General features: G+C 38.5%; 1 protein-coding gene across 3 annotated transcripts in view; it reads left to right on the forward strand.

Moving 5' to 3' along the window:
* Positions 1–584: 584 nt before the first annotated feature.
* Positions 585–27,199, forward strand: part of GULP1 (GULP PTB domain containing engulfment adaptor 1) — a 315,347-nt gene continuing 288,732 nt past the window's right edge. For 2 of the 3 annotated variants that reach the window (XM_043488361.1, XM_043488359.1), the window contains exon 1: positions 585–706. The gene's annotated coding sequence lies outside the window, so the exon portion shown is untranslated. Of the gene's footprint in view, positions 765–27,199 lie in introns of all 3 variants that reach the window. The other variant, XM_043488360.1, reaches the window with a different exon arrangement.

A 27,199-nucleotide genomic window follows, 5' to 3' on the forward strand; every position in this document is an offset into this window, starting at 1 on the left:
CACTTTTTTTAAACCCCGCTCTCTCCTTGTTAAGCAGCAAAAGTGTTTTAAAATTGTATTCGGAAACACAGAGAGATAAGGGAAGGCTAATAGTCGCGATCCGGTTCTTGAGGGAGGAGGTTCAAAAGGAAACGCGGCGGGGGGACGAGGAGGGGGGTGGGTGGAACTGGGTTTTGGCTTCTGTGCCAACTAAGACCCGGGCTGGGTAAGGCCTAGCCTTCTCCACATTCCTCTGCCCCTTGGGTCCTTCGTGCAGATGCCACAGCACCCACTGGGCCCATAGGAGACGAGCATCAGAGACTGAACAAAGTCAGCGAGCTGGAACACAGGCGTCCCGTTTGGAAGTGTCCAAGGAGACCGCCCCAAGTGCGCGTCTGGGAGACTTTCCTTCTGGCCGAGAGGGGGAGCCCCGCGTTCCCAGCCGGAGCGACCCGGAGTCCCGAGCCTCGAGCCCCAGCCGCCAGCCCGCGCCAGTAACGGCTTCAGCCGATTAGGAAGAGGAGGGAGGGGGCCGCGAGCTCGTCGAGGGAGGGGACGGGAGCCGGAGGGTCCCGAGGCCAGCTCGCCGTTGACGTAGAGAAACTTTCCCTCTCGGCCACGGAGACGGCGCCCCGGCTGTGCCGGAGCGGAGATCGCCCGGCCCCGAGGACGCCGCGGCTCTCCACGCCCCTGCCCGGAGCCTGACCCGACTGCATCCGTCAGGAAGGTACGGAGAGACCGCGGTTTCACCGGAGGGCTTCCCGGGGAGCCGCGCGTCCCGCCAGGTAGCCTCCAGTCTCTTTGAAACTGGCATCCCGAGAGGCGGCGGGCGGTGGTTAGCCGCGGCCGGGTGGCGGGGAAGGAAGGGGTAGCGCGGCGCTGCGTGCCGCCGCGGGGCAGGTTGCAAAAATTAGGGCGGCGGAAAGCTCAGGGCGTCGTTCAGCAAGAAGGGCGGCTGAGACCTGTTGACGACTGCCGTGGCAGTGCTGCCGGGATGGTGACGGAGAGCCTCCGAGGTCGGGGACGCCGCGGTCTCCCGACTCCTGGAGCCCTTTGTGGTAACTTTGGTCCCGGGGGGCCGGGGCCGGTGGGCAGGAGCTGGCGGGACGCCGGCGGATCCGAACGGCGGAGAGTGTGCTGACCGGACCGGGCTGAGCAGGCAAGTCATCGCCGGGTCACCGCGAGGCGACCCAGGAGCGAAACTTCTTCCAGCGTAACCTCCCTTTTGTTGGCTCCAGCGGAGTGTGTGGGTATGGGGGCGGGGAGGCGCGAAGCTGCGAGGCCGGGCCGCCGATTCTTTAAAGCCCAGGGCTGGGAGGGCCCAAACTCAGGGGCGGCGCCCACACACGGTTACCCTTTGACTGGGTGGGTCAAGTAGTTCCTTCAGGCAGGCTCTACCTTAGAGCGGCGCGCGGCGCTGCGGGTTGATGAGACCCTGGGTTCTCGGTTCCCGCGCCGAGCTGGCTCGCCGGGGTTCACCACCTCGGGGGCTGGCTCCCTGCACGCATCGGGACCCAGCACCATCGGTTCTTCCCCGTGGCTCCCGGGGCCGCAGCTCAGCGTTCCCTGTGTGCGGGAGGGAACTCTGGGCAGGCTGGGTTTCTTGGAATGTGTTTACGATGTTGAATGGAACTTGAACAGGAAGCTGGAAGCCGCAGCTGGAACTAGCCTGCCAGGGTAGAGTAAGGGAGAGGTGGCTGGCGTTGGGCTTGGCGGGTGCACTTAGTACCTGGGGCAAACGCCGAGTAAGTGCGGGGTGCCAGTCACGGTATCTCTTCCTGTGTCCTCAGTTTTTCCCAATTGCTCCAGCTTTCCTTTCACTGGCAATCAAATTTACATGCACTGTTTCAGTCTGCAAGTTTGACAAAGAGTAATGCAATTAGGAAGGATTTAATACATTAATTTTGGGACCTGCTTTTTTTTTTTTTTTAATCTTGCATCAGCACTTGAGAATAAAAGTTTCTGGAGAGTGTCCTGTTGTGACTCCCCTTGTTAATTTCTGGGACTACAAGGAGACCCTGATAGGGATGATTTTGTCTTTGATTTCAAATGGGTGATAAGTTGCTAACAGGAGGGCAGTAATGAGATAGACTGAATGTGAGGAGGTAGGAAACTCAGACACGGAGTTGGACATTTTTCAGATTTGCAAATCGCCCCCTTTTCTGCCATTCTTTCCCTCCTTCCACCGTATAAACAAGTAGCCTTGCTAGAAAACCCAGTTGGGAGAGTGCAGTCGCTGGCGACTGCAAGCCTTGCTGGAAACAGCACCCAGGCTAAGGTACTGGCCCGCTGGATAACTAAAAGGTCTGCTTGAGCTGTCCAGGAGTGTTTTCCAAGTTTTCACGACTGACAAGGAAAGAAGAGAGGAAGCTGGCAGGCAGCCAAACTAGACTGAGCTCAGTAGCCAGGCATAAAAGGGACTGGGGAAGTTGCAGGGGATAATTGGAAAGGAGCTGTTGGTTGTACTTGAGTTTAAACAAGGGGTTTCTTTTGCAGTGAGAACTTTTAGGTGACTAAGATCAGTCTTCCTGGCCAAAAAATAAAATAAACTAAGCATAGAGTGCAGTGGGATGTGACAGAGGAGAGTGAAAGAAGTGCTCTAGGAGGAAAGTCTGACCATTGTCCCTCTCAGTGGTGCGGTGGAATAGCTGGGGACCTGATGCTTTTTGTGCTGATCATACTTGGGGGATACCCACATTTTGTTGCTATTTCTCTCCCCAGCTTGGACTAGGCTTGCTGCAACTTCAAGCCCTTGACCTTGACGTTCTTTGTTTTCATAGCCAGTAAGAACTGAAGACTTGGGTTTTGAGCAGATGTTTTCCACCTAAATCAAATAATCAATTAGGTATTCTCAAATAGCACAGAATTAGGCCATGAAATTGCAGTGGAAAATGGGTCTAAATGTCTTCCTTGTGTTTGTCAAAAGTGATCTCAATAATAGATCTTGCTCTTTCACCTGAAGGAGTAGAAGTTGGTGTGATCTCAGTATTTCACACATTGGCCCAATAGGTAAGGCCCTGCTGCTGCCAAGTTTCAGACTAGCTTGGGAACTGGATTCTTATCTGTAATTAGGACCTTTCTTTTTTGTATTAAAATTGTTCATGTTTTCTCTACTTTTTTTTTTTTTTTTCAGGAAGGTAGGTCTACTGTTGTGGTTTTGGGGGGGCTGAACAGTAAAAAATGCTGATATGGTTTGTATTTCCACTGGGTTGGTGAGTTTGAGATTGTGGATATCAGCCTACTCTCTGAGACTGACTTTATGAATCACCCTTGGCAAAGTGTTTTCCCTGTCTATGATTTCAGTTTTTCCACTTGCAAAGTAAAGAAATTTCCTTTACATAGTTAGAAGCTTATAGTGAGCATTAAAGAGATGAAATTATGTTAATAGATATTTAAGCATAAAGGTCATAGGGCTTCTGTCTTGGTTGATTCAGCTGAGGTATATAGGGATAAATTGAAAAATTTATATCTAAATTGCATATGTAATAGTGACATATCTGTGTTTAATTTATAAAAATGGCTAGTTTGCATTTTAATCATAGTTGTAGTTTAATCATAAATTTTATTTTTAAAGAATACTGGCTGAAATTTCCTTATGGCAAAAGCTGAGTCATTCTCTCAAACAGAAAAGAACAATCAGCAAATTCATTTACTTTTTATTTTGGTTTATATTTTTACTCAAGGACCAGTTATTTTTTTAAGACCAGCTCAATTTTGCTTTTATGAGAAATTACCAAACATATTTGCAGAATTTGGCTCCCTTCTCGGAAATAACACTTGAGAGACTGAGATACATTTATGATGTATAAACTAACTTACTTTTCCCAATAGCCACAATAGTTTCCTTAAGAGGGTAGATTTAGGAGCCATTCATTAACTGATTCAACCAATATTTGTTGTGTACTTTTTATGTCTGAGGAAACATCGGGCTTGAATTCAAATCCCAGCCCTGAACTTCTCAGCACTGTGATTTGTGAAGGTTATTTTACTTGAACATTTTACCAACATATAATGTATTATCTATATTGCTGTCCATAATGTATGGACTTTTAAACTATTGATACATGTATAATAATTATGAGATATTTAATTTTTAGTTTGATTTATTAATTAGTAAAGTAAACCTTCTATTTTTATAGTTGATGTATTCTTAGATGTGTAAAAACTATTTTCCAGGTGAACAGGTCTTTGTATTAGAGAAATAAAACAGAATACATTGGGTAAAGTAAAGGATAAGATCTATCGGTAAAATGCTTAATCATAACTTTTATTTTTAGACTTAGTGCTCTGCAGTGCTCCTTGCTTCACTCATGTCTGACTCTTTCCGACCCTATGGACTGTAGCCTGCCAGGCTCCTCTGTCCATGGGATTTTTTCCACAGCAAGAATACTGGAGTAGATTGCCATGCCCTCCTCTAGAGGATCTTCCCAACCCAGGGATAGAACATGTGTGTCCTGCATTGCAGGTGGATTCTTTACTGTCCAGCCACTGAGGAAACCTAATCATTAAAAGTGAATCTGTAAAAAGTGGGAGTATAAGGGAAATTTTAGTTGAATTTATGATCATATTAACACAGCAGATACTTTTCTTGAATAATCACAGAATGAGTGACTGTTCAAGGATGTGATAGGGTAATTTTAATGTAAAATATCCAGTTTTGCTTTTGATTTTAAAGTCTTAAAAATCTTATTCACCATTGCTGAATATTAGATAATTTAAAATTTAAATTCTACTTAGCACAGTACTTTGTGGTTCATTCTGAAAAACTGAAATTTGTTTTCTATAACCTCTGAAGAACAAAAAAAGTTATTTTATTCAAATATAATAAGGAATTCAAAAGTCGTTACAGGACCTGATTGCTGTGAGCCCTGGTCTCTAAACGCATTAGAGGCTGGTGAATCTAATAGTATTTGTCTTAATGGATTTAAAGTTCAGGAAACTTAAGCTTATTCCTATGGGAGCTGAAACATATTCAAATTGAAAGAGGAAAAATAGTATAAACTTTGAGCAGAGAAATTGCTTTGCTTCCAGTGAGGATATGAAATTGAAATCAACCCTTTATTTTTTAAAGATAATGGCTCTAAGTCATTATTCCAGAGTTAGGCTTAGAAAACAGTTCTTATACTCTTTTTAGGTTCTGTGATTTGCTAGTTTTGTGTTTGTTTTATTTTAAGAAAATGTTTCCAACCACTCTAATGATACATATAGTGCATGATTGTATTTCTCAGAAGATAGTTCGTTGACTCAAATATTGTGCAGGAGAATAAGTGCAAATTTTCTGTTTACTGTTAAAATGGTATAGTCATGGTAAATTTGGAATAAGTTTCATCATTCAATATTGTATACTTAAGGCTAGTTTTGAAAAGAATCCTCTAATTTTCTCTCTTAATATGAATGAATGAATTAATTTATGGAACAATTGTGATTGCAAATATTAATATAAATTTTTAAAAGAGTTTCATATAACATTGTATATATTTTCAGAGTGTACCTATGAGATAATATCTAGGTAGTAATAGCTATAGTCTAGTATAGTCTTTATTTCATGTTTGTTTCTTTCTATTAGCCTTATATAAATATACCTACATATAACCCTCATCACATGCCTTCTGAAGAGGAGATTCAGATTATACACTAGAAACCTCCAAGACTTGGATATCCCTCCTCCATATATATGCTTATATGGATATGTATATATGTGTACATAGAATTATAGACCATATGTGTTCTTTGATGTTTCTCTATTTGTGCTAGGTATAATTTTTCATATGAGAAAATGACTTCAACTAATTGATATTTCTAAATTAATTTTATCCATTAATTTAAAATCTTTTCCAGATAAATCTGAATAAAGATACTTGATTTTTTGCCCCAAATTTTAAAGGGGTTTTCAGGCTTTTATTTATACCCGTAAAGGTTAAGAAAATTGGTGGGAAAGATCTGGTATCCTCATTCTTGGTTAATGGTTCTGGTGGTGACATAATCATCGAAGTATTTTCTACTTTTCTTTAGAATACAGGCAAACGTCCAGTTAAACACTGTCAGAAGGTAAATCCACTTCTTGAAAGATGACTACTACTGCTAAATTTATAAGGTTCTGTGAAGTGAGAATTGTGTGTAAATGTAGTATTTTCCTTGTATTGTATAGCTTTTTCTTTTGATTATCCAATGTTATAGTTGACCTGTTCCCTGAAACTTCAACCACAAGTCCTCCAAGAATTTCAGGGAACTTAAACTTTGACAGATCTATTAACCAAGAGCAGATTGAATGATTTGGGTTTGGTCTTTAATCCATTCTCTTGTAAAAGTGATGATAGCCATTTAAATTACCAAAACACAGCTAGCTGAGAGGTTTGGTAGAAGAAAATACGGAGCACAAGTAACCTACAAAAGGAATCATTCAGGACTGGGTATATAGCCTTTTAAAATAGTTATGTAATGTTTCATCAAATGATAACTAAGCTCTACTTCTCACTTTGTATTTGAATGAAGCAATAGTGTGTTTAGACAGCATTTTAGCTGAAAAGCAGACAGAACCATCTGTGCTGTGGTAGCAGATCTCCAATTCAGGTAATTAAAAGTTGATATATCAATATAGTGAAAATGAGTATACCACCCAAAGCAATCTATAGATTCAATGCAATCCCTATCAAGCTACCAATGGTATTTTTCAGAGAATTAGAACAAGTAATTTCACAATTTGTATGGAGTTACAAAAAACCTTGAATAGCCAAAGCAATCTCGAGAAAGAAGAATGGAGCTGGAGGAGTCAACCTGCCTGACTTCAGGCTATACTACAAAACAAAAGTCATCAAGACAGTATGGTACTGGCACAAAGACAGAACCATAGATCAATGGAACAGAATAGAAAGCCCAGAGATAAATCCACACACCTATGGACGCTTTGTCTTAGACAAAGGAGGCAAGAATATACAATTGAGAAAAGATAATCTCTTTAACAAGTGGTGCTGGGAAAACTGGCCAACCACTTGTGAAAGAATGAAACTAGAACACTTTCTAACACCATACACAAAAATAAACTCAAAATGGATTAAAGATCTAAATGTAAGACCAGAAACCATAAAACTCCTAGAGGAAAACATAGGCAAAACAAAACACTCTCTGACAAATCATAGCAGGATCCTCTATGACCCACCTCCCAGAATATTGGAAATAAAAGCAAAAATTAACAAATGGGACCTAATGAAACCTAAAAGCTTTTGCACAACAAAGGAAACTATAAGCAAGGTGAAAAGGCAGCCTTCAGAATGGGAGAAAATAATAGCAAATGAAGCAACACACAAATAATTAATCTCAAAAATATACAAGCAGCTTCTGCAGCTCAAGTCCAAAAAAATAAACGATCCAATAAAAAAATGGGCCAAAGAACTAAACAGACATTTCTCCAAAGAAGACATACAGATGGCTAACAAACACATGAAAAAATGCTCAACATCGCTCATTATCAGAGAAATGCAAATCAAAACCACCATGAGGTACCATCTCACATGAGTCAGAATAGCTGCTATCAAAAAGTCTATGAACAAATGCTGGAGAGGGTGCGGAGAAAAAGGAACCCTCTTACACTGTTGGTGGGAATGCAAACTAGTACAGCCACTATGGAGAACAGTGTGGAGATTCCTTAAAAATCTGGAAATAGAACTGCCATACGACCCAGCAATCCCACTGCTGGGCATACACACCAAGGAAACCAGAATTGAAAGAGACACGTGTACCCCAATGTTCATTGCAGCACTTTTTATAATAGCCAGGAAGCAACCTAGATGTCCATAGGCAGATGGATGGATAAGAAAGCTGTGGTACATATACACAATGGAATATTACTCAGCTATTAAAAAGAATGCATTTGAATCAGTTCTAATGAGGTGGATGAAACTGGAACCTATTATACAGAGTGAAGTAAGTCAGAAAGAAAAACACCAATACAATATATTAATGCATATATATGGAATTTAGAAAGATGGTAACAATGACCCTATATGTGAGACAGCAAAAGAGACACAGATGTAAAGAACAGACTGTTGGACTCTGTGGGAGAAGGCGAGGGTGGGCTGATTTGAGAGAATAGCATTGAGACATGTATATTATCATATGTGAAATAGATCCCCAGTCCAGGTTCGATGCATGAGACAGGGTGCTCAGGGCTGGTGCACTGGGGATGACCCTGAGGGATGGGATGGGAGGGGGGTTCAGGATGGGGGACACATGTGCACGCATGGCTGATTAATGTGAATGTATGGCAAAAACCACCATAATATTGTAAAGTAATTAGCCTCCAGTTAAAAAAAAAAAAGTTGATATAAGAGAATGAACTTGATTTTAGCCTCTTGGTTTCTCCTATAGCTATTTACAGCCATCAAGAGTGCCAGTAAAATTTTAGCAGCAAATAGGTTAATTTACCCAGATCTCCATTTGGGTGAGTTAAAACACAGCTTAGTAAGTCTGATAGGAGTCTTATTTAAGAAGACAGAGTACTTTGTAAAGTGTTTTTAAAGTCACTGTGCATGGTATTCTCAAAATCTATTTAATTTTTGTCTGCCTTTGAAGAACTCCAAAAAAAAAAAAAAAATACAGAATTTTGTCTGATGTAGAACTTTCCTACTACTTCCTTGAGGATGTCATTATTATAATTGTAGAAATGTCCTTAAGTGTTGATCATCACTGGTAGTACACATAAATGCAGAGAAATTTGGCTTATTGTAAAGAACAATTGTTATAAGTGAGTTAATTTCAAAGCAGTTTATCTATGCTGCATATAGTAATTGAGTAAGAAGGTACTTATGCAGTGTAGTTTAGCAAAACACAATTTGAGAGAATTGTTAAGAGTAACATTTGAGTAAATGAATTGTATTCGAAATTACCTAAATGCCATCTGAAATGGCAAAAGTCTACTGAAATTTCAGATCCAGAAAGTCACAATGCTTTATAATAAGAGTAGGTATTGTTTTGAAATTCTGTGAACTATTATTTCTGTTTTAATACGTCATTGTGACTCTGAATATCTAGGAGAAAGACTTTAAAATTCTTAATGGCAAAAAATTAAGATTTATTATATTGCAAACATTGTCTTTAATTTGTTTTAAAAGAAGAACTACTACTAAATTTATAAGATCTGAATTATCATAGACTTAATTGCTTAAATTAGGTTGATAGGACATTTTGATTAACTTGGAAAAATGAAATTTCCTCAAGTTGTGCAGATGAGGCCTTGAAAAACAATGTTATAATAAATCTTTATTTTTTGGGTTCCAAAATCACTGCAGATGGTGACTGCAGCCATCAAATTAAAAGACACTTGCTCCTTGGAAGAAAAGCTATGACCAATCTAAACAGCATATTAAAAAGCAGAGACATTACTTTGCCTACAAAGGTCCATACAGTCAAAGCTATGTTTTTCCAGTGGTCATGTATGGATGTGAGAGTTGGATCATAAAGAAGGCTAAACACTGAAGAATTGATCCTTTGGAGAAGACTCTTGAGAGTCCCTTGGACTGCAAAGAGATCAAACCAGTCAATCCTAAAAGATATAAATTCTGAATATTTTTTGGAAGGACTGATGCTGAAGCTGAAGCTCCAGTACTTTTCACCTGACATGAAGAGCCAACTCATTAGAAAAGACCCTGATGCTGGAAAAGATTGAAGGCAGGAGGAGAAGGGGATGACAGAGCATGAGATGGTTGGATGGTATCACTGACTCAATGGACATGAGTTTGAGCAAGCTCTGGGAGATGGTGAAGGATAGGGAAGCCTGGCGTGCTGCAATCCATGGGGTCACAAAGAGTCAGACGTGACTGAGTGACTGAAACAGAAATCTTTAGGATTTCATTATTCAATGAGATACTGACTTTCTCCTAAATCTTCATAGAAATTTGCAATCTTTGCCCACTCCCTTCTTGTTTTGAAAAATGTAGCTAGGTTTAAGCTATGAGTTGACCGATAAAAGTATTTTCATATGATCTTGTTGAATTTAATGTGTTGATCACTAATTTTTCTTGGCAGTTATGTTCTTTTAGTAGTAGGTGATAGAGACCTATATCCAATTAAATAGACTTAAATAGAACTTGCTATTTCCATATAATTCTGTGTTACAGTGGAGAGAATGTTGAAGAAGTAGGGAGTGGAGATTATCCATCAGCATGAGGTAAAGCAGTGTCTGTAAAGAAAGTATGGAGGTGATTCCTGGGCAAAGGATGAGGATGAGTTAGCGAGCAATGAATAAGGACAATTCAAGACAGTAAAGACGAGGAGGCCTAGAACCATGTGAATGGATTAACAGAGCAAACAGTCTCAGAACTTTGGAGATGTTTCTCCTTTTTGTCTTCATGTTGATGACCATAATTGTTAGTAATTGCCTATGGGAGTTTAAGAACTTTGGATTAATTATCTTAAAAACACCCTGCTATCTTTTTTTATTTTGCCCGGTCTAACTAACATGTGATTGGAGTCATAAAAAGTTGAGTGTATGCTCCATTTCACACTCTGGGGTCAGGGGTGGGGGGGGTGGTACATGGACTTGGATATAAAACAATAACGTTATTACTCTAATGAATATCTCACTGAGATTTAGGATACTGAAGGCAGGGAATTGCACACACAAACAGTCTTAGTGAAAGTCGCTTAGTCGTGTCTGACTCTTTGCAGCCCCATGGACTATACAGTTCATGGAATTCTCCAGGCCAGAATACTGGAGTGGGTAGCTTTTCCCTTCTCCAGGGGATCTTCCCAACCCAGTGTTCAAACCCAGGTCACTCACATAGTAGGCAGATTCTTTACCTGCTGAACCACAAGGGAAGCCCACAAACAATCTTAGCTACCTGTAAATTTCTAGAAGTTGCACATATTTATTGTGTCTCATTACTCTGCACATTTTTGAAATATTTTTGTGTTTATGACTAGCTTAAAATTATAATAATAATTACACCTGCTTCTAGGTATTATTTTTATATATGGATATATCTACAGACGTGTAGCTATATGTCAAACTGCTTTTAATATAATTTAATTACTATACCATAATAAATATGTTCTTTTACATAATTTATATGTTATTTTGTACTTTTAAATAGAGTTTTTGAAAAGGGGTCCATAGACTTTATTAGATTGCTAAATGGATTCATGGCATAATAACGGTTCAGAACCTCTAGAAACCTATACTGCTTTCTAAAGAACTGCCAGTGGGTTTAGTTGTTGCTTAATGAGAATAAAAGAAATTGAAGTTACTTAACTCAGTCTTGGGGTTCCCAGGTGGTGCTATTGGTAAAGAACTTGCTTGCCAATACAGGAGACATAAGAGATGTGCATTTGTTCCCTGGATTGGGAAGATTCCCTGGGGGAGGGCATGGCAACCCACTCCAGTATTCTTGCCAGGAGAATCCCATGGACAGAAGACCCTGGTGGGCTACAGTCCATGGGGTTGCAAAGAGTTGGACATGACTGAAGTGACTTAGCACTCATGCATGCAACTCAGTTTTATCTGATAGTGTGTAGATGTACAGAGGTGTCCTAAATTGTTTTTGAAAGTTACTATCTGAAAAATAATGCATATTTTGTAGGTAATTTGCTTTATTCAAGAAGCATGTGTGCAGTTTTTGGTTATCTTACTTAGTGACACAGTTCAAAGAAGCATTTCATTTTATTTTAGAATATGTATATTAAAAAACAGATTTAGTTTTTTCACATTATAGCATTAACTACTTTTGGAAGGATTTGGCTGGGAATTTTGTCTTGTATGGGTTTATTTTTCATACATAAATATGTTGTCTCCTCAGGTTCATCTTAAATTGCAGGAGAGAGTAAATATGTTTTGCAAGAGAGAATAGATATGTGAGACAGATTTTTCTATCTCCTGTTTAGTAAGAAATAACCAGGCCAGTATTGTTGATTTCCTGTGAAAACTAAGGAAAAAATAATTTGTGTACATATGGAAACTTGATTTTTTCTATGCATCACTGAGTTACTTAAAGTTGTATATTTGGTTATATGATGTGCATTTGTCATGACCATTATTGATGAGAAATTTAATGCATACCAAGAATTTTGGAAAATAAGAATACATAATACATGAAAATATAGCAAATTATGGTGTTATGAAGGAGATATATGATTAAACATCAATGATGTAATTTATTTCTGTATGTTCCCTTTCTTTTTGTTTGGCTTGACAATTCTTTTTAAAATTAGTTTCTTGTTTTACTAATATTTGATTTAATTGAAACTGTTGACTCAATTTTATTTTTTGGAATATATGACAAAAGAAATTTCTTTAACATTATTAATTTGACATAATACTGTGTAGGGCTTTATGTTTATAAATTAGTCTAATTTTTGTTGATCTGGACCACCTTGACATTCCAAGGGATGGGTGCAAGGTAATAATTCTGTACTTGAAAGTTGACAGTAGCTTCAAGATCACAATGAATGAAAAGTGTCTTTGTTTTTTTCTTATTTGTGGCTTCACTTTGTCTGTCTAATGACAAGCATCAACCTCATTGGCACTTATTTGTATACCTTCCCTGTTGGACCTCCTTTTTCTCTCTGAATGACACTGAATAACTTAAGCCAGGTGTGACTTTCTATGTATGCATGCTCAGTCATGTCCAACTCTTTGCAACTTCGTGGTTTGCAAAGCCCACCAGGCTCCTCTGTCTGTGGAATTTTCCAGACAAGAATACTGGAGTGAGTTGCCGTTTCCTCCTCCAGCGGATCTTTCTGACCTAAGGATCGAATCCCTGTCTCTTGCATTTCCTGCATTGGTAGGCAGATTGTTTACCACTAGTGCCTCCTGGGAAGTCCTACCTGAAGTTACTTCTTTCCATTTCGTGTACGTCGATTCGTAAAAAGTGTATTTCACTTTTAAGAGTCACATCACAGTCCTTGTTATTTGTTGTTTATTCAAGTGATTTCTTTATTCCTCTTTGTTCATAGAACTCTGGTGATATTCAGATGTCCACTACACCCCACACAACTCAGGGTGATCTCGGATGGCCTCAGCCTGCAGTGGCTTGAAGCAGGGTTTTGCTTCCCGGCCAGAGATTGATGTTGAGTTGTGGCAGTGAAAGCACTGAATCCTAGCCAGTAGACTACTGGTCATTGACAAGGCCCTGGCCCTTCAGCTTTGCAGAAAAGAATTCTCACAAAGATGGAAACTAGTGAAACAAGTAAAAGTGCTTATTAGGAGAAAAAAGAATACAGTATATGTGGATAGATACATGGGCAGATTCAGGGAGAGAACCATGCCCTTGTGATAGTTTAAATCACTTACGTGGGGCATTGCTTCTGGGTTTCCTTTGGTCAATCATTTTGGCTTCCCTGGTTTTGAGCCCATACTTGGTACATATCAGAACCCCTCCTGTGTGCGTGCTTATCTCTCTCTCTCTTTTTTTTTTTCCCCCCATTTATTTTTATTAGTTGGAGGCTAATTACTTTACAATTGTAGTGGTTTTTGCCATACATTGACATGAATCAGCCATGGATTTACATGTGTTCCCCATCCTGATCCCCCCTCCCACTTCCCTCCCCATCCCATCCCTCTGGGTCTACCCAGTGCACCAGCCCTGAGCTTATCTCTTAGCTAGATGGATTCCACTGTAAAGACCTATGGGTACCTAGACATCACTTACCTTTTGACCTCCAAGAAACTTTTCAGTTGGGAAGGTCTCCTTGACTTAGACAATGAGGAATATGTGGTCTCTTTTATCTGTGCAGGACACAGCCTCTCCTATCTTCATTTTGGAGTATTGGTCCTTATGGAATAAACTCCAGCTGCTTGGCCTGGGGACCATCTATCTCCTGCTTCCAGGGGAAAGCAGTTCATTTCTAATAAAAGTGAAATTTGGATTAGGCTGACCTAATAGTTACAGTGTTTATATTCCCCTTGTCAGTGATTGGTTGTGGAGAGGGCACTTGTTCCTTGTCCCAGACAGAATCAATTGTATGAAATAACAGAACTGGAGGTGGGTGAAGGAGACATTGGATGAGATGGCACGTCTCAGCTCCTGATATTTGTCCTGTTCTGGAATAGATGCTTGAGATTGCAATGGGAGATCATCTTTTGTCCATGAGGAGATCTAGCTTGAGGACAAAATAAATGAATCCATGATGAAAGAATAAATGTAAAGAACCTGGATACTTGATGGCATTGTTGGGTGCCTGAACCAAGCTACTGTATTTCTGGATTTACTGTAGTGTAAGAGAAGGAATTTATTTTTCAAACCAATTTGAACTAGACCTTTCAGTTTCTTTTCTTTTCTTTTTTTTTTGAGGCTTGCAAGGAGCCTTTATTTATCTAGCACAAACTTTCAGTTTCTTAAATGAGAAAATATCTTAATTAGAATAGTTATTAAGTGGTATCTTCATTTGAAATGAACATTTTAGAAAAAACAATGTATATAATTAAAGAAAATTTGTAGACTACTTGGGTTTTGTAAACTTTGGATGTGATTAGTGCTGTTACTCTATACAGATATTTTATTACTCACTTCACCAAATTCTGTTATGTTTTTAATACAGTAACTGTATTAATCATCTTAGCTAAAGTTATTCTGGGATGAATGTATTCTACATATAAATCAGAATCATTATTCAATAAATGGCTTGAAATAAAAATTCAAAATCTAATCCATAAGATCACACTACTGTTTATTTGGTTGTTTGGTGTCTTAATTGCATTGGAAACATTCAGTGTACCTTAGGAAACATTGAAGGAATCTCAGTGCCTTGTTTGAGTAGTTTCAAGCTTGGAGTTTTGATAAATCTAACATAATTTAAATATAAAAGATAAAGCCAATGGGAATGAAATTAAGAAAATTGTGTAGTGCAGATCCATTCACAGAGGTAAAAAGCATTGCAGACATATAATCCTCTTTTTTTGTCAGAGCTAGTGTTATAAAGCTTTGGTTCACTGGAACCATAAGCAATTTACTTTCTGCCACCCTGTTCTTGAGTTAGATTTTTTTGGTGATTTAAATTTACCATCTGCACATTGGTTTTTTTGTAATTAGTTGTGTCAAAGTATGGAGATATAGCTGGGTCTTTGTCTTCTTGCTCTGCAGATGATAGGAATTACCCAGAGAATTGACAAAAGCAGGAGTGAGATATATTTTAGAGTATTATTGCTGTCCTTATGAAAAATGGTTAACCAGTAGCTTAACAGGAGGAGGTGGAGGCAAGCAAAACCAGGAATAATCTAAAAGGCTCAGAATAGGAAAGTGTTACAGTGGGCAGATTTGTTGGAAATGAGGGAGTGTGAGAAACAGAAAGCTAAAGATTGTGTTGGTAGTGGAGACGAACAAGAGCAGTGGGGAAACTGAAGGAGGAAATATTATAGATGTTGAAAAGCCGCAGTAAAGCAGAGTGGCGGATGATTCATTGGCCAAGAAAGAGCAAGGCTATTGTATTAGAGCTGTGTTAGTGTGGATGTTCAAAGTGTGGAGATTGGGTGGGAGGGAAATGGACAACCAGTAATTTGAATACTAAAGGAAATTGAGAGACCTTAGAAGAAGTTACCTTTGGAGACATCCAAAGTTAAAAGACCTCCTAATTACTGTGATTGAGATGTGCATATTAGTTTTTTTTGCATAAAAATGCAGGAAACATACTTGAAATACTTCCTCTATGAAATCATGACTTTCTTTCAAAATTGGGCAAGAGAAGAGAATACAAAAAGCTTCAATTCTCAGAGGATTATTGTTCTTTTAGGAGTTGTCCAGGGATTGGCCTGGGATATCCCTTTGCCCAGAATCGGCGTGCCCTCTGGTGACCTTTTCCTGATTTAAAAGGGAGCCACATTCTTGTGAATTTTTGAATGTGACTAGATACTTGTTAGTTGGGGCTTACCTGGTGGCTGAAGTGGTAAAGCGTCTGCCCTCAATGTGGGAGACCGGGTTGGATCCCTGGGTCAGGAAGATCCCCTGGAGAAGGAAATGATAACCCACTGCAGTACTGTTGCCTGAAAAATTCCATGGATGGAGGAGCCTGGTGGGCTACAGTCCATGGAGTTGCAGAGTTGGACATGACTGAATGACTTCACTTTCACTTTCACTTTATGGAAACTATTATAAAGGGACTCTGCTTCTCTACTTTGGGAATTTTAGTAGAAAATATAAATTGGCTCACAGCAGATATAAAATGAGGAAGGGGGTAAGTATTCAGATAATTCAAATTCCAGCTCTCACTAGTGCTAAAATAATAAAATACAGTGAAAATAGTTGTGTCCCCCCTCCCCCTCCCCATCATTGTCCCTCTCTATTAGGATCTTCATGGCATGTGAATTCTTCTCAGCCTGTTTTCTTATACCTGTGAATCCACATCAAAGATGATTTTTTGAATGAGAGACGTAACAAGCATATGACAGGGTGCAGGACACACTACCTCAAAATATATAGCACCTTAGCATATTGAATATTTCAACCTGAAGGAATTTGAGAAATGACATGTGAAGAAGGACTTTCTGACCTGCTCCTGAGCCAGGTCATAAAATCCTGTGAGAGGTGCCCTGTCTGTTCTAGGAGGAAAAAAACATCCTTAGCTCTGAAAACAAAGGGACAAAGAGAGGAATCTGAATATTCCTGGCTTACTATGCCTAGCTCATTCTCTTTATTCTATCATATCTTTCCAAGATCTGTAACTTTTCTTCAAACCTAGCACAAAGAATGTTCAGGTTTAATCATTCTTTGGATCTTCATTTCTTTATCAAGGCTACCATGTCACTCAAAACTTAAATATATTGGTGTGCTATTCTCTTGTTCATCTGTCTCTTCTTACACTGAGTCTCAGTTAAGGGTAGAGCAAAAAAATATTTTTCCTTCCCTACAAATAAGCACTTACAGAGTGACCACTATGTCCTAGGCATTATGCTATTTCTTTTATGATGTGTAAATGATTAAGAAACTTGTTTAAGTTTCCAGAGCTGGCAAACAGTGGACTAGGGAGGATAGTAGGGTGGGAAATAGTACATCTTAAGCACCCTACGAGTTGCGGAAATGTGCAGTAGAGTGGTGAGAGTCCCACTGAGGGATAAGGGCAGCTTTGGTAGTTGTTACTGGTGAGAGTTCGATGCCTTTGGATAACCTGATTACCTAGATTCCTGGCTGATGCTTTTGTTGTTCAGTAGCTAAGTCATGTCTGACTGTTTTCTGACCCAAGGACTGTAGCATACCAGGTTTCCCTGTCCTTCACTATTTCCCAGTGTTTGCTCAAACTCATGTCCATTGTTAGTGATGCCATCCAACCATCTCATCCTCTGTCACTGCTTCTCCTCTTGCCTTCAATCTTTCACAGCATCAGGGTCTTTTCCAATGAGTCAGCTCTTCCCATCAGGTAGCCAAAGTGTTGAAGCTTCAGCATCCGCATCAGTCCTTGCAAAGAATATTAAAGGCTGATTTCCTTTAGGATTGACCCCTTGCTGTCCAAGGGACTCTCAGGAGTCTTCTCTAGCACCACAATTTGAAAGCATTCATTCTTCACCGCTCAGCCTTCCTTGTGGTCCAACTCGCTCATCCATACATGACTGCTGGAAAAAACCTAGCTTTGACATATATGTCAGCAAAGTGATGTCCCTGCTTTTTAATACATTGTCTAGATTTGTCATAGCTTTTCTTCCAAGGAGCAAGCATTTTTTAATTCCATGGCTGCAGTCACCATCCACAGTGATTTTGGACCCAAGAAAATAAAATCTGCCACTGTTTCCATTTTTCCCTGCATCTATTTGCCATGAAGTGATGGGCCCGGATGTCATGATCTTAGTCTTCTGAATGTTGAGTTTTAAGCCAACTTTTTCACTCTCTTCTTTCACCCTCATCAAGGAGCTCTTTAGTTCCTCTTTGATTTCTGCCATTAGGGTAGTATCATCTGCATATCTGAGATTATTGCTATTTCTCCCAGCAATCTTGATTCCAGCTTGTGATTCATCCAGCCCAGCATTTCATTATGATGTACTCTGCAGAGAAGTTAAATAAGAAGGATGACAATATACAGCCTTGGCATACTCCTTTCCCAATGTGGAACCAGTCCATTGTTCCATGTCCAGTTCTAACTGTTGCTTCTTGACCTGGATACAGGTTTCTTAGGAGATAGGAAGGTGGTCTGGTATTTCCCTCTCTTTAGGAATTCCCCATCTGTTTAAAGAATTTTCCAGTTTGTTGTGATTCACATTCAAAGACTTTAGGATGGTAAATGAAGCAGAAGTAGATGTTTTTCTGGAATTCTCTTGCTTTTTCAATGATCAGCAGATGGTGGCAAGTTGATCTCTGGTTCCTCTGCCTTTTCTAAATCCAGCTTGTACATGTGGAAATTCTCAGTTCATGTGCTGTTGAAGCTTAGGGTGAAGGAGTTTGTGCATTACTTTGCTAGCGTGTGAAATGAGTGCTGTTGTGCAGTAGTTTGAGCATTCTTGGGCATTGCCCCTTTTGGGGATTGAAATGAGAACTGATACTGACGCTTAACTCCTCCTAGATATACATGCAAAAGAGAAAAAGAAATCCAAACACAACACCAAAGATAGTTATCAAACCCCATTAGCTTACAGCAGTGCGTAATTTGAACTGAGATACATATATTCTCCTTTTAAAATTAAAAGACTATATATATAAATAAATGAAATATGGTGGAAGAAAATTTATAGTACAAAATATTAATATGAAACAAGAAATCCTTAATCTTAAAATTATGTAGAAGAAAACTATTTTCAACTTTTTAGTGTATATATCTCAACACTTTTTTCCTTAAATTTACAGTTGATAGATACTGTTGAAACAAGTTTAAGAATACTGAAGAAAATATAAAAAAAAATGAGTCTCATTGGCTGATTTGACATTTCCTTAATTTTAAAAATAGAATTGGCTAGGGGTTTGTGATTAAAATACACACACTACTATATATAAAATAGATAGAACAGACAGCTATACTTAATATCATGTAGTAACCTATAATGGAAAAGAATGTATATATATATATGAAAAATATAAAATATATAAAAAGAATCAGTTCAATTCAGTTGCTCAGTTGTGTCTGAATCTTTGCAATCCTATAGACTGCAGCACACCAGGCTTCCCTGTCCATCACCAACTCCTGGAGCTTGCTCAAACTCATGTCCATCCAGTCTGTGATGCCATCCAACCATCTCACCCTCTGTTATCCCCTTCTCCTCCTGCCTTCAATCTTTCCCAGCATCAGGGTCTTTTCCCATGAGTCAGTCCTTTGCATCAGGTGGTCAAAGTATTGGAGTTTCAGCTTCAGCATCAATCCTTCCAATGAATATTCAGAATTGATTTCCTTTAGGATGGACTGGCTTGATCTCCTTGCAGTCCAAGGGACTCTCAAGAGGCTTCTCCAACACCACAGTTCAAAAGCATTAATTCTTTGGGACTCAGCTTTCTTTATAGTCTAACTCTTACATCCATACATTACCACTGGAAAAACCATAGGTTTGACTAGATGGACCTTTGTTGGCAAAGTATTATCTCTGCTTTTTAATATGCTGTCTAGGTTGGTCACAGCTTTTCTTTCAAGGAGCTAGTGTCTTTTCATTTCATGACTGCAGTCGCCATGTGCAGTGATTTTGGAGCCCAAGAAAATCAAGTCTGTCACTGTTTCTGTTGTTTCCCCATCTATTTGCCATGAAGTGATGGGACCAGATGCCATGATCTTTGTTTTTTGAATGTTGAGTTTTAAGCCAGCATTTATATATTCAATATATATATATAAATTGAATCACTTTGCTGTACCCCTGAAGCTAGCACAGCATTGCAAATCAACTATATTTCAGTAAAAATTAAAAAACAAAACAACTGGGATCATGGGCTACATATCAGTTTGTAATTGGACTTTTTTTCAAGTGATGTGCTGTATAGCCCTCAGGAACTGGTTTATGTGTGTGTACTTGTATCAGGGCAGGAAGAACTTGAAGGGTCTTAGCCATATCATTTCATGATTTTAAATTTGTGCTACTTTTAAGGATAAACGTAACACACTGTGGATTGATAATGTATAAACAGAAAATAAGTCATTAAAGATAAATCGTTGGCAGTGGTTTCTGTGAGAATCATAACCTTTTTCTCCAGTAGACAGGTGCCTGAAGGAAGGACCAGGACATTATAAACAGAGAGGCACAATTGTCAGACTTTATTCCTTTGCTTTATCTTACACCCTGAGACTTGTTCATTTTTAACTCAGTAGCTGTGTTCATGATTACTAGAGACCGAAAATCTGGATCACGTAGGTCATTATTTTTGGATGAATACATTAGCACTCACATGTGCCTGGACTCGACTTACTTTGGTTACAAGAGGGGACTGTATCTTTGAGTCTCTTCATGATGTCTTATAAGGCTTAAAGTAACTTGGACCTCAAGGAGGAATCTATTTTTTAGGTCTGGTATTTAAAATACATCATTTCTATAAAGGGCTAAAGCAAGCATTGTATTTTGTAAATTTGCATGTGAAAACTACTATCACGAAAAGTCTTTTAGGAACTAATTTTCAGTATTAAAATTACAGACTAACAAAAATCAGCTATTGGTAATGTTTTTTTCTCCCTAACATTTTTAAAAGAAGTTTTCCCTGGTTAAACTTTGGAAAACAAAGAAATATACAAAGGAAAAAGAAAGGAAAAAATGCACTGGGGCTTTTATTTATGGACCCCCTGTACATCTTATGTACTGAACCTCTGCAAAAAAAAGATGAAGTGAAAAATAGTCTGTCAGATATTATGGTGGCTCCAGATGAGTTATTGAAGATTTACTGAGATACAGATAAACTTGGTCCCTCACCTGATGTTCCCATGCTGTGTAGTCTTGCTTCTGGCTTCATCATTTACTAGCTTTGGGATCTTGGGGAGTTGATTTAGCATTTCTGGAATTTTTTTTCCTGAATGTAAAATGAACATAATGACATGAACCTTGTACATATCACTGAGAGGTATATAACAATCTTCAGTGGCACCAGTAGATTTTCCTGTAATTTTCTCCTAGGTGTGACTTAAAGAAAAATGCTCAGTCTAAGAGTTGTGAGTTTAGGTTTTATCCAAGGATCTTACAGAGGACTATAGCTCTGGAGACAGCCTCTAAGTAGCTGTGAGGAAACCGCTGCAAAGTATAGGGAAGAAGCCAGTGTATATATAATTTTTGACTAGAGAGTATATGCTGTCAAACATACATCTTGATAAAAGATTATTGCTAGTCACAAAGAGCAGATGACTCTAGTTAATACTTGTAGTGATTTTCTGTGTATGAAAAGATGCCAGAATCTGGGTTTATTAAAATTCTTCTTGCAGTAAACATCTAACTATCAATGGAGACTGTTTTTCCAAATCATAGGGTGCCTCGTCCCATTTTTCATGCTGAATGCCCTTGCAGCGACTGCCATGGCTAATCTTAATCCTTGCAGAACCAGATGGTTGCCAACATTCTGTCTCTCCTTTGACCCTAAGATGTTTAGCGCTTGCACTGGCTGTGTTGGGCTTCTAGTGCAGGCAACATCAGATATCCTTATTCTTCTTATCAGATCACCAAGAGGCGTCTGTGGGTCAACGCAGGGTTAAATTTCCTATTGTTACATTGCTATTTCGAAATCCATTCTTTTCACAGTTTGAGCCCAATGGCATTTTTCTTTATCAGTCTGTATTTTGGGAGATGTAACATCATGAATGGTCTCTGTGTTAGGATGAAATAAAGTTGTGTTAAATTCAGATTCCAACCCTGTATAAGAAGCCACTTCTGACAATAAATCAAGATTGATTGTTTGATAGTGATGTTCTATTACTGAACCTGTTTGGAGAAAGGCTGAATAGCTGTGGGTAAGAGCTGATATAGGAGAGTATCCTGTAGCTTGTCTATAGCTTGACACATTAGGTGAGATTTCTAAGGTCCAACTGTGATAATAATTGAAATTTAAATGGAGTGATCAATCTCCTGAAAAATAAGAGAGAGTAATAATTCTGTGCTAAATGGATTAAAGCTACTGGGATTCCTGCATTTAATCATGTAAGACCTTCGTGCATTCAAAACACTTCCAAACTCGATTCTTATATATCAGCTACCATGCTAGATTCCTTCAAAGTATCCTAGTGTCTGGAAGCGTGGAATCACAAGCTTAAATCTGCCTGCTGCAAGTGTAATTTCTTTGAAGTTTCAAGTTCATTTGAATCTAAACTTCTACTCTACAAATCCGTTTGTTTTTTTTTCCCTTGTTTGTTATTTTAAATACAGCGGTGTGTACATGTCAGTCTCAAACTCCCTAATTACCCCTCCCCCTTCTAGGTAACCATAAGTTTGTTTTTTAAGTCTGTGGGTCTTTCTCTGTTTTGTAAATAAGTTCATTTGTATCATTTTTTAAAGATTCCACATAGAAACTCTTTCTCTGATTTACTTCACTCAGTATGACACTCTCTCAGTCCATCCATGTTGCTGCAAATGGCATTATTTCATTCTTTTTAATGGCTGAGTAATATTCCATTTTATATATGTACCACAACTTTATCCATCCCTCTGTCGATGAACATTTAGGTTGCTTCCATGTCTTGGCCAGTGTAAGCAGTGCTGCAGTGAACGTTGGGATGCACATATCATCTTGGACCATGGTTTTCTCCAGATACATGCCCAGGAGTGAAACTGCAGGATCATATGGTAGCTCTATTTTTATTTTTTTGAGGAACCTCCATACTGTACTCCACAGTGACTGTACCAATTTACATTCCCACCAACAGTGTAGGGAAGGCACCCCTCCTTTTTTGGAGGGGTGCCTTCTTTCCACTCCCCTCCAACATGCATTGTTTCTATAAACTTGGTTTTAAATTAAAACTGATGTATTTTAATTACTCTATAGTGAGGCAATACCAGTCCTTCAGAATTATGGAGTGTTAATCTTGTGCTTCACTAATCCCTTGCCTTGATGTTACGTTTCGCCAATAGTGTACATGCCTCATAGAGTTCTATGGCTGTGAGCTGTGGTGAGTCCTTCAAGGTTTTTATAGTAGAAGAGCAAGGGAAAGGGAGGGAAGAAACTTGATAAAATTTGTATGGGTGAAGCCTTATGGCTTTGGGCAGGATGAAATGAAGAGATGTGAGAACAACAGTCTGGAACTAAGTTAGGAAATGTTAAAATAGTCCAAGTGAGAGATGGTAAGGCCCTGAATGTAGGAACTATCAGTAATATTGGAAGAGAATGAATCGGAGTGATGCTTAATTTATAGAATTGCTGGCTGGTTAGACATGAGCATTTTAGGAAGAAGGAATAAAGAGACTTGGTGCACACTTAGATTTCTTGAGTAGATTGTGGTACTATTCATCAAAACAAGGGAATACAGAGTGAAAAACATGATTGGAGGGAAGGACTAAAAATTCTACTTCGAAGTTTTGAATTTGAGGTGTTTGGGGACCATTACAGATAGATGCCCTATAGCAAGCGAGATACATCATTTGCAAATAAGGGAGAAATCCTGGGATGGAGATACAGATGTGAAAGTTATCAATGCTGAGGGATTATTAGTGCCATGAAATCAGACTCTTGAGAACACTGATAGTTAAGGGGAATCAGAAATTGAAAAACCAGCAAGAGAGACTGAGAGGAACGCAAGCAAGAACCCAAAGTCTTATTCCACAGGAGAGTCTTACCCACCTGGGAGGAAGATAATAGAGATCTAAACTAGAATCATCTCACAGAGGAAAGGGCTGTTGTGTATTGTTAAAGGTAAAGGCCAAGTTGCACCTAACAAAAGGCGAGTATTTCTGGAACTGGCCAGTTTAGTTGGTCATGGCTTTGTGTTCATTTCAGGGTTATGGCTTTCTATGTTCACACAACTCCACTCCAGAAACAGAATACAAATTTCACAGATTTGGCAAAATGAACCTCCGTCCTTGGTCAAAATATGAAGTCATCTAAGACTCCCTGGGCTTGTGCCCCGTCCTGTTTGACTCTTGGCAGCCCCGTGGACTGTAGCCGCCAGGCTTCTCAGTCCATGGGATTTTCCCCAGTTACCCAAATGCTATCTCTGCAACTCATTTTCACAAAGCTATTCTTAAAGGTAACCAATACTGTACTGAGGAATCTTCTGCTCCTGTTTGTGACTCCACGCTGGCCATTGCTGATTCCCACACCATTTTGAATTTGACCAATCACTGAAGCAGAGATACCTAGAAGTAAACATGAGTGGATATAACCAATTTTGCCAAAGCGGATTTCCCTAGAGTAGAGAAAACGATTTACCTCTATATTAATATTATATTAATGCTAATTAGAAAAGCCTTTTATTATTTTATGATAAACATTATGAACCTGCATCTATGTACTGAACATAGTTGTATTATCACACATACTTTTAATATTCAATTAAATTGGATTTTTATAAAATACTTATACTGGAGAAATTGAGAATTGATACAGAGCATTGAAGTAGACTTTAAACCCTACTCTTATGCAAAACTTCTTAGACAACCCCTTCAGTATAATTCAAAAACAGCATACCTAGATTTGTTATTCTCTTTACATCATAGATTTTTCTTTAAAAAAAAAAACCAGGACTTAAGAAGATACCTAAGGTTTTAATTTTTCTTCTCCATTTAAAAAATGTTTCATACAAAGGAAAATAAAGAGATAAGATGCATATTAAATAATCTTTGTAAATTAACTTGGTGTAAGACACTGGTCTTGGATATAGTACAGAAATGGATTCTTTTTAACACTTTATCTAGGGTCATTTTTAGTGCATTTTTAGTTGTGGACTGTTGAATTTTCTACCAGCTTCTTGGTAGTAACTGGGTAGTCTTAATCAGGTTACTAAGTCTCCATGAATTTAGAGGGGTGGATGAGAAATAATAATGTATTTAAGTGTGAAACTTAGACTTGTATTTTTTGCTCACTGCAGTGGAAGCTCTACAAGAGTAGGAATTTTAATGTATTTGTTTATTTCTTGGGACCAGAACCTAAAAGTGTGCCCGGCACAGTGGGTATTCAAGTATTTGATGAGTGAATGCAGAAATAAGGACTTCAAGATCTAGTTTCCTTAAGATTAAGTGTGCCCCATTCAACATACATGTACTAAGATATGTCTTGATAAGAGCTGTTTTTCAGTTGCTAAGTCGTGTCCGACTCTTTGCCACCCCATGGACTGTAGCCCACCAGGCTCCTCTGTCCATGGGAATCTGTAGGCAAGAATACTGAAGTGGGTTGCCATTTCCTTCTCCTGAGCTGTTTGAAAGATGCAAGTGTTGGCTGATGAAGGACACTCCCGTACGTTAACCCTTAGCCTATCCATTACGTGATGGTTATTGCTTGTTAGAGTCAGTTTTCATCTCAGGGTATTAACAGAAATAATTCAGACTCTGCACCATGAACCACACTGGCCCGCAGAATCTTGTCTTGGCCATCTCACTACCTCATCATACTCCATGTGAAGGAGTGGCAAGATTTATCATGGTCCACTTTTTATATAATTATTTAAGATTGCTTGCATGCTAAGTTGCTTCAGTTGTGTCCAACTCTTTGTGACCCTGTGGACTGTGTAGCCCACAGGCTCCTCTGTCCATAGGATTCTCCAGGCAAGAACACTGGAATGGGTTGCCACTTCCTTCTCCAGGGGATCTTCCCAACCCAGGGATCGAACTTGAGTCTCTTATGTCTCCTGCATTGGCAGGTGGGTTCTTTACCACCAGTACCATCTGGGGAAGCCCCAAAGTATATAGTAGCCCGTGATTTTAACCTATTTGAGGACTTCAGTGCTAAAAACATCTTTCTTCTCAGACTGAATTGGAATAGTCTGAGGTTGAATGAAATAGAAATTGCATTGTTATAAAATATACTGAATTCAAAACATGGTTGAGACTGTCCAGTCAACTGGTATTTCAGTGGTTAATTGGGGGAACAATTTCTAAGAAGTAGTGATAACTGAAGAGAAATATATTTAGCATAATGTAATAGTCACTCGACTTGCATGTGTTTATTATAATAACACATGGATTTGTTTTGATGTCTTTTATTACATTTTTAAAAATTTATTTCAAGTTTATTTCTCCATTACCATGGTACAGCCTGTCAAAATGTTTGTGTTGAAAAATGTCACTCACTAACAAAGTGTGAAAAATAAGGAGTAAACATGTTTTTGATTTATTAGCTGATGCCATGTTAAAGGATAAGTCTCCTTGAAAAGTTAAGGATACTGATTTTATTTATAATATATACTCAATCATATAAATGTGTGACTATATGTTTTTATAAAGACATGTTTACATTTTAAAATATGCTTTTAAATAATATAGGTAGATTTATACTATTCTTTTTTGTATTATAATATATGTGTCTATACGTTGCAAAGAGGATAATAATAGTTGGAACAGGAAATGTTTTCTGAGAATGAAATTACAGTTCTGTAAAGAGACTGATTTTATGATCACAGCATTTTCATTTCCAGTTTTTCACTGTTCATTTCTTACACATTGGCAAGCTAATCTTTAGCATCAGCCAAAATTTCACTTGATGATTTATTATAAATTACCCTAATTGATGAGTGAGAAAACTTTATGATACCCTAATTTTAGTTGGATGAAATAACTGATTTTCATCTGATTCATCTTTTGGTCTCTTAAAATATGTTAATAAATGAGGAAAATCAAGCATAAAATAGCAAAGTGCAGTTATTCCTGCTCAGGATTAAAGCAGAATGGAGAGAATTCAAAATATTTCTATAACTGTTCATCAGCTATTGCTGTATAGACTACTTCAGTGAATATGAGTATCCCTCATAAAAGTTGTAAAACATTTATGGAATCCATTTAAGAGATGGTATAAATTTTTTATACTATTAGGAGAGTTTCTAAGTTCTTAAAAAAAGTCTTAAACGCTCTATAATGCTGTCAGCTGATTAATTTTCAGACAGGAATCTGACAATTCACTGAAATTTGAAAATCTGAAATTTCACTTTGAAAGTATCAGTAAATTCCCAGTAGCAACAATGGCATACTGATGGTATTCAATGGTTCTTTTCTTTCAATAAAGTTCATGTATGGAAATTTAGCTCAGTATATCATTTAATTTATGAGTGATGTTTGTTTTCTAGAAAGTTTTTAAACCTACGAAATTAATTCTCTGAGGTTTATTTAACTAGCAAATTCCTTTCTGGGAGTGTGATTAAAGCTGTTGCAACCATTTTTCAATAATATGTATCTCATATAAAGCAAGATATTTTTTATTAAGTGTTTATAGCAGAGTATTTG

This window comes from Cervus canadensis, chromosome 15, assembly GCF_019320065.1.
Source record: "Cervus canadensis isolate Bull #8, Minnesota chromosome 15, ASM1932006v1, whole genome shotgun sequence".
Taxonomy (NCBI): Eukaryota; Metazoa; Chordata; class Mammalia; order Artiodactyla; family Cervidae; genus Cervus; species Cervus canadensis.